At 36.7% G+C, this 12,037-nt stretch overlaps 1 protein-coding gene across 5 annotated transcripts in view; it reads right to left on the bottom strand.

The window, feature by feature from the left end:
* Positions 1-12,037, bottom strand: part of ATG4C (autophagy related 4C cysteine peptidase) — a 1,631,044-nt gene that overhangs the window by 1,215,124 nt on the left and 403,883 nt on the right. Inside the window, exon 3 of one of the 5 annotated variants that reach the window (XM_044085549.1) lies at positions 3,817-3,971. The exons of the other annotated variants lie outside the window; for them this stretch is intronic. The gene's annotated coding sequence lies outside the window, so the exon portion shown is untranslated. The remainder of the gene's footprint in view (positions 1-3,816; positions 3,972-12,037) is intronic. 5 annotated transcript variants of the gene reach the window in all.

Genomic DNA, 12,037 nt, shown 5'->3' with positions numbered 1-12,037 from the left:
TATGATTTATACATTATCACAAAGGAGTGTGGCATGTAAAAATAATAGACCATATATAGATGCAACAGAAAAAATATTTTTTCATACTCCTTCAAAGGTCACATATCTAAAGCCACAAAGACCCCTCTCACGTTGATCTGGACTGAACCTTGGAAGCATACTTCTCAACCTTCCAAGACTGTTGCCTCGTATATTTACCTATGAAACTAGTAACTGAACTCTTTCAAAAATTGCTCAAGTAAAGCTAGATGTACCAGTGAAAGAAATGAAAATATGCACGTTTCTTTGTGCAGTCACTGAGTTGTACACTTGGTAAAGAATAAAATGCCAAAATATAAGCGGATCCTAAACTGCTTCAGTAGAAAAGCTGATCACATAAAACAGTATTCGAAACAACTTGTGTCAAAGTCCAATATGAAACATTAAATTCTATCTTACTAATGTTTGCATGAGTTCAAACAGCTGACTGACTAGTATCAGTAATTATTTGTGGTGCCAGTGGACTGTGTACTAGAAAATACTTTTGTGTCGGGGGGTGGCTTTTAAATGTACACACAATGTATGTACAGTGTACATACAAAGTTTACACACCCCTGTTAAAATGCCAGGTTTTTTATGAAATAAAAAAATGAGACCACAAATAATTTCAAAACTTTTCCCACCTTTAATGTGACCTATAAACTGTACAATTCAATAGAAAAACAAACAAATCTGTTATGGGAAAAAATATAAAAAATGTGCAATAAGCTGGTTGCATAAGTGTGCACACCCTTAAACTAATACTTTGTTAAAGCTCCTTTTTATTTAATTACAACATTCAGTCTTCTTGGGTACACACCTGCCATCAATTAAAGAGACTCTGATTAACCCCAAATAAAGTTCAGCTGTCCTAGTAGGATTTTCCTGACATTTACTCAGTTGCCTGCTACAGCAAAAGCCATGGTTCACAGAAAGCTTACAAAGCATCAAAAGGATTTCATTGTTGAAAGGTATCAGTTAGGAGAAGGGTACAAAAAAATTTCCACAGCATTGGATATATCATGGAACACAGTAAAGACAGTCATCAAAAAGTGGAGAAAATATGGACAACAGTGACATTGCAATGAACTAGACGTCCCTCCAAAATTGATGAAAAGACAAGACGAAAACTTTTCAGGGAGGCTGCCAAGAGACCTACAGTAACACTGAACCAGCTGCAGGAATTTCTGGCAAGTACTGGTTGTGTACTACATGTGACAACAATCTCCCGTATTCTCCATATGTCTGGGCTATGGGGTAGGGTTGCAAGACAGAAGCCTTTTCTTACACAGAAAAACATCCAGGCCTGGCTAAAATTTGCATAACAATACATCAAGTCTCCCAAAAGCATGTGGGAAAATGTGTTATGGTCTGATAAGACCAAGGCTGAACTTTTTGGCCACAATTCCAAAAGGTACGTTTGGTGCAAAAGCAACAGTTCACATCACCAAAAGAATACCATCCCCACAGTGAAGCATGGTGGTGACAGTATCATGCTTTGGGGTTGCTTTTCTTCAGCTGGAACTGGGCCTTCAGTCAAGGTGGAGGGGAATTATGAACAGTTCCAAATAACAGTCACTTTTGGCCCAAAATGCTTGAAAGCTGAGGTTTAATCAGAAAAAATTAAAGTTTTGCAATAGCCCAGGCAGAGCCCAGACCTAAATCCAATAGAAAATCTGTGAGGTGACCTGAAGAGGGCTGTGTACAACAGATACCCACACAATCTGACAGACTTGGAGCTCTTTTGCAAGGAAGAGTGGGCAAATATTGCCAAGTCAAGTCAAGATGTGCCATGCTGATAAGACTCCTACCCAAGAAGACTGAATGCTGTAATTAAATCAAAAGGTGCTTCAACAAAGTATTAGTTTAAGAATGTGCACACTTATGCAACTAGCTTACTGTATGTTTTTTATTTTTTATATTTTTTTCCCCTAACAGATTTGTTTTTCAATTGAATTATACAGGTTATAGGTCACATTAAAGGTGGGAAATTTTTGAAATGATTTATTGTGGTCTCATTTTTTTATATCACAAAAACCTGGCATTTTAACATGGGTGTGTAAACTTTTTATATCCACTGTAACTCCATGCACATCTGTATCAGAGGAGTTATATTCCAGGACCACCCACACACATTTCCCAGCCCGAGGTTTAACTGATCAGTACAGCCCTTTAGCAAATTCCTGACTCTGCCACTGAGGACAATGAAGCTGTGAAATATGTGGATCCAGAAATCAGTTTAATATTACTGGCTGTATTTAGAGTGAACAAATGATTGACATCCAAGCAGTCATTCAGCAGGGCGCGCACACACACACACACACACACACACACACACACACACACACACACACACAGTGACAATTTTACACTACAATACACAGTGCCCTCTCTGGCCAATATCAAGACATAATCTGTGACCAAAACACTTAAACCACTTATAAGGTAACTGCTCTGACTACCAGCTGCTGAGCTCTAGTTCTAAGGCCAAAATGAATCATTTGCTAGCAGTTTACAACTTAGGTTTTATATCTTATTTGTGCAGAAGGATGTAGGCATATAGCATCATTTACAATTATTTTCACACTTGATTAATATACTCATAAAAATGTCTACTTAAACAATTAGAACATCAATGCCATCATTTTTGAAACTAAACAAAACTGCCTTCCAAAATGTTAAAACAAGAAAAGCTAGGCACAGGATGAAACACCAGCAAACTTTAAATAAAAATAGAACCATTTTATTAAAAAGTGTGCCAGCATTCCATTCTGTATGTCTAGTATTTTTTGTTGATGTTGTTTTGTTTTAAGTTTACATTTGGAATGCTAGCGGTTGTCTTGTTTTTTACTCTGACTTCCAAAATTAGCAAATAAACTGCCTAACTCATTTGTCTTTCAAAACACATCATTCTTTAAGTACTTGAAGACCTGGCTTAACCACATGTAGTGCTTCAAATACCACAGTGAACAAACTTAGGTCAAAATCAATAAACTGCTCTTCTATACCTGGAAGATCTCACAAATCTTGAGGCTCAGAAAGGCACAATTAGTATCGGAATTTTACTGACCTGACTCAAGTATGGCCTCCTCATTCATTGCTGCTTCATCAAAAAAAAAAAAAAAAAAGAAACAAACATTCATCCAGATAACCTCTAAAAAGAATAGGAGGGTTCATCTCTTCAGAGAGACTATCAACACACTGTCCTAGTCAAAGCATGCAGGCTACCAGCTCAAAAGTACACCGACTCTTGCAAGGTTTGTTTATTTTTAGAATTGTTAAAGTTGATGTTTTGCCTTTTCTTACAGGCAGACTCTCCTTAATGTCTACTCAATACAGTCTTCAATCCCATTCTAATTATGCCCCACCCGTAAACTGAAGGCCATATAAACTGCACTGCAATGACTAAATTTTGTTTTTGGTGCAGCGGTAGCATTGTCGCCTCAAAGCAAGAGGTTCTCCCGTTCGATTCTCGGCTGGAGCACCTTCTGTGTAGAGTCTGCATGCCCTCCCTGCGGTCGAGTAGCATTCGAAAGACATGCGTGAATGGGCGTGCCTTCGTTGAAGGTTGGACATCGAGCTGGCACCGTAAAAATCCACTGCCAATCATTAGTGGACCGGAGTTCTGCTGTGGCGACCCCCAACTGAGAAAAGCCGAAAGAAAAACAACAACCTAAGGTGTGGAAATCAATCTCGCTTTTCCTCACTGCATTCCACTCCCAGTTCAAAAAACTCTTCAGTAACAATCCAATGTCAATGTTTTAACCATGCAAAAATAATTTTGTTCATGCATCCCACCTTCTTCCATCAAACTCCCATTTTTGCACAATTACTGCTTTGCATATCTCTTTATCACAGAATAACCTCGGATTCAAGACAACACAGAGGTATACTTCTGAGTTAGGATTCCGTGTATGTTTCTGTGTTGACATTTCTTCAGGTATTCACTGTGTCTATAGAAATCATATAATAATCATTATGAACATATTACATTAATTTTTAGCATACATGCTTCAAGTATCCATGAATGCAATTGTGTAAGTAATTTATATAACAGTAGATGATCGAGAGAAAAACATCTGGGGCATTCCATGCAAAGGTCTCATCTGTCCGGCCAGACGACAAAAGTTCTGGATCCTTCCATTACGAAGTGTACATCTGTTCTAGGCATGCACCAGCACACTGGTACAAAAGCACTGTACATCTGCATTACATTCAAAACTTTTTTGTCACATTTGTACATGCAGACAGCTAGCACAACATCCCAAAACATTTGTCCTGGTGCTCTATTTGTCTCATGCTGCAACCACTAATCAAGATTTCCCCCAGTTTACAGATCTGTGAAAGTTATAGGAGAATTGGTTCAGACATATACATTGTCTGAAGTATATAGTCCCAGCAAAGAGAAAAATGCTGGACTAAAGGATACAAAAGGAGCAAATATTTGGCTCGGGGGGGGGGGGGGTTGTATTGATCTACTTCTGAGTCTTGTCAAAAGACTCACATTAACATACTGAAGGAAATCGGTATAGTAAGTGACACAACCTGAGTTTTACCAAACAATTCAGCTGTTAAAGTAGTAAGAGAAGTCAGTGTATCTATAGACTGACACAGAAAGACTCATACATAAGAAAACACTAAGGTAAATTTGAACAGAAATTGCATAAAGGACAGATGAGTCTCATATTAAAACAGAAGTAAAAGAACCTGAACAAAATCCTAAGCTTTTCTTTGCTTTACCAAAGGTTCTTCGAGAACGGAAGGTAAATTACCTGAGAAAGAAAGAAGGTTAGTAACCCTACTGGAAGAAACTAAAGATACTGTCATGAGTTGCCCTTTACAGTGGATGGCCTGTAACATATGTATAATGATATGTTTTATTTGTAACAATGTAGTCAATACCAGCTTTAAACTCATGTTTACTTACAACAAATGTCAGAAAATAGGAAATGTAGCTCATAATAAAAAGATGAATATGCAGTCAAAATAAATTTTCTTATCAGGTCCCTGCTGTGCAAGCTCTTCACAGTTCAAGTCAAAAGCAATATATTTTTTTATATTCAGAGGTAGTACCCCCTCCCCCCTTACTGACAGGTTTTGACACACTAGGTGGCAAAACAACTGATCAGTATTTAAAGAGACATCACAACAGGGACAGTTCTTAGCAGTTCCACATACAGGGAAAAAAACAAAATATCTTTTTTTTCCACATGCAAAGATAAATGCAGCTGGATTCTCCCCTAAAGGGTTTAGCTCCCTTTACTCATTGGTATAACCTCCAGATTGCTTTCCTTTCTCCTTCTGGTATGTGTAGTTCCCTTTAGATTCTTCCCAGCACCCTCTTCAGACCAAAACATAGGACTATGGAAACAATACTAGGCACAAGATCAAGGGAACCACAAGGGGCTTAACAACATGTACTTTTAAATAGCCACCCTTAAAAGTTTTTACTGCCCTTTTGAGCACTTAGTAATGCTCACCTCCCGAATCAAGCAAGGTCATACATAACCCTGATGAAAATGTGTATCTACCCATAAAATCATTAAGATTAGCTTTAAAGGTAGCCAATATAATAATTTATTTGTCCTGTGGTGGTAACATTCCACAAGCTGGGAACATGTTGCATTAGGAACCTATCTCACCAGCTAGTCCTGTTTATTTGTTCATACAGTGTGGCTTTATAGAACCATTGGTTTTGTGAATAAATAGAGGTAAAATAGGATTGGGTGTTTCATGTCTCAAAAAGCAAGTCATATGTCACCTCAAGGCACAGGTAGGCAACAAAGTATAAGCACAGTCATGCTCATCTATCAGGATAGTTGAACAAAATAAGGCCTTTAAGTTTTTTAGTTAAAATTCTTTGGGCCCTTTCCATTTGAGTGATATACTTGGATATACACATGCAAAAGAGGGCACTGTATTAAATGATGGCTCTGATGAGGAGGGATATAACAATAGGATGACCTCTATGAATCTTGATAGTATTCCCTTGGAAATTAACTGTGCCAGATAGATGGATTTCAGCAAGATGAAATAATGCATTGGCAAATAATACTTTCATACAAAATTACAGGACTTCTTCAAAATGAAACATGTTGTAATGGACAACATTTTTAAATACTAAGTTATCATGTGATCTTAATTCAAGTCGTGATGTAAAACAGTCATTTTTAAAATACAGGTGAACAACTGAGTAAAACCTACTTCAACTGTAAAATAACGTTTAAAATTCCATATTGTAAACATTCCCTAGTACTAAAAATAAACAATTTTATTTCTTATGTATGAAAAGTAACTATAAAAGGACTGCATAGCTGTTACAGTTTGGCTGCCCTCATGTTTAAAACAGCATCTAAGCTATATCATCAGTTAAGCATGGGTAACATCGAGTTCAGCATAATCTGTCGCAGAACTCATGGTATGCAAGAGTGTTTTCCAACCAACCATTCCCAAAATGCTCAGTCACTTTGTCCACCCCAAAAAACGAGTTGGTTTCTCAGAAAGCATTGTTAAAAAAGGTTCCACTTTTAACACAAGCTCCCCCCCCAATCCCTCTTTTGTTTAATTTGTAAAAATGTACAAAGCTGAACTGAGATCCTGGTATGTCTCTGAAGGTAAGAAAACAGATTTTATAACTTGAAAAATGACGAAATTGAATTGTTACACAAACCTGCTTCCATAAGAGAATACCACACAAATGTGGTGGTACAGTAGTTGTTAACTCTTAGACTACAGTGCCAAGATGCTTCATTAAGTATATGATGAAATGTTTTGCAATTCTTCTGCTCACAAAATGAATACAGCACATGAAAGATTAAATTTGTGCTTAAATGAATTATTCAGCGATAGTTTAATTAACAAATATGTTTGCGTATTTATGCCACCTCATGATAGCTAAACTCTTTCACATTAAAAAGGTTACAAAGGTAATCAAAAATGTGATAGAACCTACCTACAGGTCCACTATCTGGAATTAGTTCGATGATTGAACCTTTATGGATTTATATAGGCAATAAACAAAGAATTTTAAATCTGTTTCACGTATCCTGAAAGATTCATGAGACTTTTTAGAAAAGGTCCATGACTAAACTTATAAAGAAGACACTTTACTAGTTACAGCAGACATTAAAGACTTGTTTACATCAATTCCACAGGATATTGGGATAGAATGGTTTCATAACTGGCTCATTAAATATGACAAACATTCACAACGGACATAAATGTTGTCTGTAAATTGATGGAATATGTACTGAACAACATTTTTTTTTTAGTTTTTAAGGGGAGACATTTAAACAAATGACAGAGGCTACAACGGGGTCGGCTTCTGCCTCTATATCTGCAAATTTGATATTAATCTATTTGGAAAGTCAGTTTGTTTTAAATAAGACTAAGATGAAATATGTAAAATCTGACTTGAGGTTTTTGGTTAACAATTTCATTATTGGGGAAGGCAACAACAAACAACTGAATTTTTCTTTATGAAATTAGTGAGTTTACATCTTGCTTAAAACTGACTTACAAATTATCTGTTAGCAACATTCATTTCTTGGACATCATTTTATACAGGAAACACATCTGGCTCTACATATCACCATACCACCTTTTCCAACAGTTACTTTCATTTCAAAGTGTCCACCCTATGTGTCAGAAGAGAAATTTTTAAAAGGGTAGTTGATAAGGCTCTCTAGGATCATATCAGATGATCTTAACTTTCAAAATGAAATGGAACTATTACTTAATATGTTAAGGGAAAGAGGATATCCCAACACTCTAAGTGATTTGATGGAAGAGATGAAAAAAAATAATACATACCCATTTTAAAAACAAAGGAATCTCTGGTAATGTTACTAACACTAACACTGATGGGGAAGACATTACAAAATAGGTTCATAGATTAATAGAAGGTTACTAGGCTAATGGCTCCAGAGCCTTACAAGCCTAGCCATATTTATCCTGAGTTGCCTCAGTTGTTGGTGGTTAAATGAGTGAAGTTTGTAGAGGTAAGGGTCTGCGGTTGTTAATAGTGACTTCCTTTATCTAGGAGGGACATGGGCACCACCACAGGAGTGAATTTGCAGTCAGCCATCCATTGATCTAGGATGTATTTGAACAGGATCAAGAAGGGGCTAGGTTAAATGAAAATCAATCCCTGTACCTTGTGTCTGTGAGGTAAACAACTTAACCATTACAATCCTGATAGTGAGCAAATTAAAAAAAATTTTGAACAAGAACTGGAGATCAGCTTTTTCTTCTGAGAATATGTTATAGGTGGTATAGCATAAACCTTCTTTTGTCTTTAAAAACAACAGGAATATAAAACTTTTATTACAAGAAGTCAATATATGAAAAAAATTGGTTGTTGTAAGTACTGCAGATTTATAAACAAAGGACCTTATAGAACAGTATTAGGTTACCAAAAAGCATCCGTTGTCCATGCCAGTTGAATTGCATGACAAGGCCAGTAGTATACATCACCAACTACCGATCTTGTGATGCATTTTATGTTGGCAACAGAGAAAGAGAACTTAGTAGGAGGATACAGGAATATCTGTACACCATTTCTAAGGATGATGAAAATAATGTTTCATATAAACATTCTACTATGTGTAAAAATTTTAAGAAGTTTTTGTGGTTTGTGGTGGCAAAGTGTCTGAACATTTTGAGAATGGCTGGTGGAAGAACACTCTTGCTTATCATGAGGTTCTCTGGCAGATTATGCTGAACTCAACATGTTACTCAGGCTTAAATAATAGTATAGTCTTGGGTTCTGTATTAAATATGAGGGCAGCTAATCTAGAACAACTATGCAGTTTTCATAACTTTTTAAACATAAGAATTTTTTTTATTTTTATCATTTTTTAGTACTAGAGAATGTTTAAAATACGGAATTGTAAACACTATTTTATATGTTGAAGTAGGTTTTACTCATCTGAGTGCATGTCTCTAAGAATGACTGTTTTACATCACAAGACTTGAACTAAGATCATATGATACCTCAATATTTAAAAATGGTGGCTATTAAAACATGTTTCATTCTCAGGAAGTTCTGTACTTTTGGACGAAAGCATTCAATATACCTTGTTTTTGGATTAAGTATTACTTGCTAGTGCACTGTTTCATCTTGCTGAGGACAAAGTGTGGTAACTAATTTTATTAATTGCTGGTTTGTCTCCACATTCCACAGAGATTTGCTGTATGTCTTTGAAGTTTTCAGATAGGAGGATTTCCTGACTATGGTGGAAACATAATGATCAAATAAGAAACAGTGGTCCACGTAAGTACCCAGGTCTTTCATGATCACGTTTATCTAAAGAGAAGTACCATTATATATAAGCTGGGAGGAACTTTTTTCTGCACTTTTTCACATTTATCTCCATGAGATCATTTACTGACCATTGGTTATGTGTATATTTGAACCCTTGCCACATCTGTGAGTGGATAAAAGTGCTGTTTTGCAGTCATCTGCAAATCTGATGAACCACACTTCTGAGACATTGGTTCAGACATCTGCAAAATAAAGGTCAAACAGGAGATGGTCCAGCACTGATCACTATGGTATCATTTTAGTTACTATTTTACATTCAGACATGGTGTGACATCCCCACATTGGGCCAGTAATCAAGGAACCTGAATCCTCAACACTGACACTGGAGAAGGACATTCACTTGAAATACAAATAGAAACACTCAGTATTTCAAGATGCAAACCTCTCTGCATCAAGTACAGTTTCCCTTAAGAGCACACAGGGAACACAGTCAGCCCGGGGTCTGGATTTATTTATATCTGTCTCCCTCCAGGACCCCAATAAGGCTCCCCAGTAGTACAACTATAGGGTTAAATCCTCAGATGAGCATCCAAACCAAGTCATCCAGCACCTTCTCTGTGAAACCAGTGCTTCGTGTCCCTGCTCCAAGTAGCGGACACACACACACACACACACACACACACACACACACACACACACACACACACCTGGGAAAGGCTGTCATAGATTTACCTGCTGTGCCACCTTCTGCCCAGACTATAAAGTAGTTATCACTGCCGCCAGACACTACAAAGCCAGCTACCTAAGGCTCTTGCAAGGGTACCCAATTATACTGAGTGAAATTAATATTAATACAAATGGTAACATTGATCAAACAGCCAGGCTTCAGGAGTCGCCATAGTGTCACCAATAGATATAAGTACTCTCAAATGTTAAATATTCTCTAAAGAACCAGCCACAATGAAAAGTTTAAATATATTTAATCATAAAAGAACATGAAAATCCGAAATATCTATTTAAAGTAAACACCAGAGTTTCAATCATAGGAAATATTAAAAATAATACAGCTGCAAAAGACTCGCACAGTTACAGAAAAAACAATATTGAACTACTCTCACTATATTTTCCTGACTGATCTAGAGAATTATCTGTTCCTACTTACTTAACAGATGAAGGCAAGGTGAAGTGGGGAGGGATCCTTTTATGCCAGGTTCCAAGAAACAGACTACCTCGAGACTTCTGTCTCACCTAATATTAAAACATTATTTCTGTGCAGAATGACATCGACAATACATACATCTGCAACCACCAAAAAACGAAAAACTGTTGTAAAATACGAAAAAACGGCACAGGAACAACGGCAGTGTCCACAAACAAATATTTAATAAAATGGATGTTCTTTAAAAACCAACGTTATAGTGGAACTACGTCCACAATAAGCCAAAGAACAAGAATCAATAAATCCAAGTGTCGACAATACATACATCTGGTCATCTGACTTCTGGTTCTCATGCAACCCCCCATTGCTAGAAACTGTCAGGATTTAGCACCTAAATGCCAATAATATACACACAAGAGCATTGCTCAGATCTGGTGCAGCTTCTGGAAGTCATAAAACAATTACAAACTTCTACTCTTCCTAGAGAGACTAACAAACCATGCTTCTTACAGACATTGTGTTTCTGGCTTCACTCAAAACTGTGAGATAACATCTATATGGCCTAGGCCATTAATTTCATTTCTCACTATTTTCCAAAGTTAACTGGAGATGAGCTTGACCTCTTCTCTTCCAGTATCCTCTGCTAACATACATATATATATATATATATATATATATATATATATATATATATATATATATATATTTAATTTAGTTACAACACAGTCAGGTCCCACTTTTGGTGCATTTTTAACACAAGAAACTTTACAAATTTTCAGCACAAGCATCTGTACAAATCAGTTTGACATTCAAACGACATATAATTCTTTACTAAATTCCATCTGGCTGTGCTGGCTTATGTTACACATCCACTACCCTACTTCTCCTGGCACAGCTGATAATACCCACATCGTCACACAGGGTACCAGCAACTTTTACAATTTCGGATCTGTAGTCCAACAAATAATACACGGGTTTACATTAAGTTTTCCTAATTATTCAGTAATATTAGTGTGGTGGATAATGTCAAAAGCATTGGCCAGGATGAGATTTGCAGTGCGTACTGAGTAATCGCTGTCCACAGCCTCTGTAACATTTTCAAAGAACCTACGTTTAAAAGATGAGATCTGCCCTTCACAGAACCAAACTTATTGAGGTTCTGATCATGTGCAAAACTGACAAAATCAAAGTAGCCTATCTTTTCTCAAAACATGTATCCTCATTAATTGTTTACCTTGGCTGTCATTTAAGTTTGCATTCACACTTCTTTTTAAGGAAAATCTCTTCCAGAAAGTGCCTTTCATAGCCATAACATGCTCTGCCCTCAAATAATTACTCTGCAGGAAGTTCTGCTTCCTTGCTGATGTCACGTCAGGATCAGTGTAAGGAAGAGAGGTATACATAGTGAAGATTTTCAGTCTGAGGCAGTTTTACAAATATTTTTTGTCTAACCTTCAATTTTAAGCCTAGTTACATGTTGTTGATTAATCCACTCCTCGAACTCCCATGCATTCTACATTTCTTTTATGTGGACACAAATATGAAGGTTGTTTCTGTTTCACTGTCTCACAAGCACATCACGTGAAGCACAAAGT

The sequence above is a fragment of the Protopterus annectens genome, chromosome 10.part0 (assembly GCF_019279795.1).
Source record: "Protopterus annectens isolate FY-2018-M chromosome 10.part0, PAN1.0, whole genome shotgun sequence".
Lineage (NCBI taxonomy): Eukaryota > Metazoa > Chordata > Ceratodontiformes > Protopteridae > Protopterus > Protopterus annectens.
Note: the sequence above shows the minus strand (reverse complement) of the source record. Positions and strands in the feature narration are given on the sequence as shown.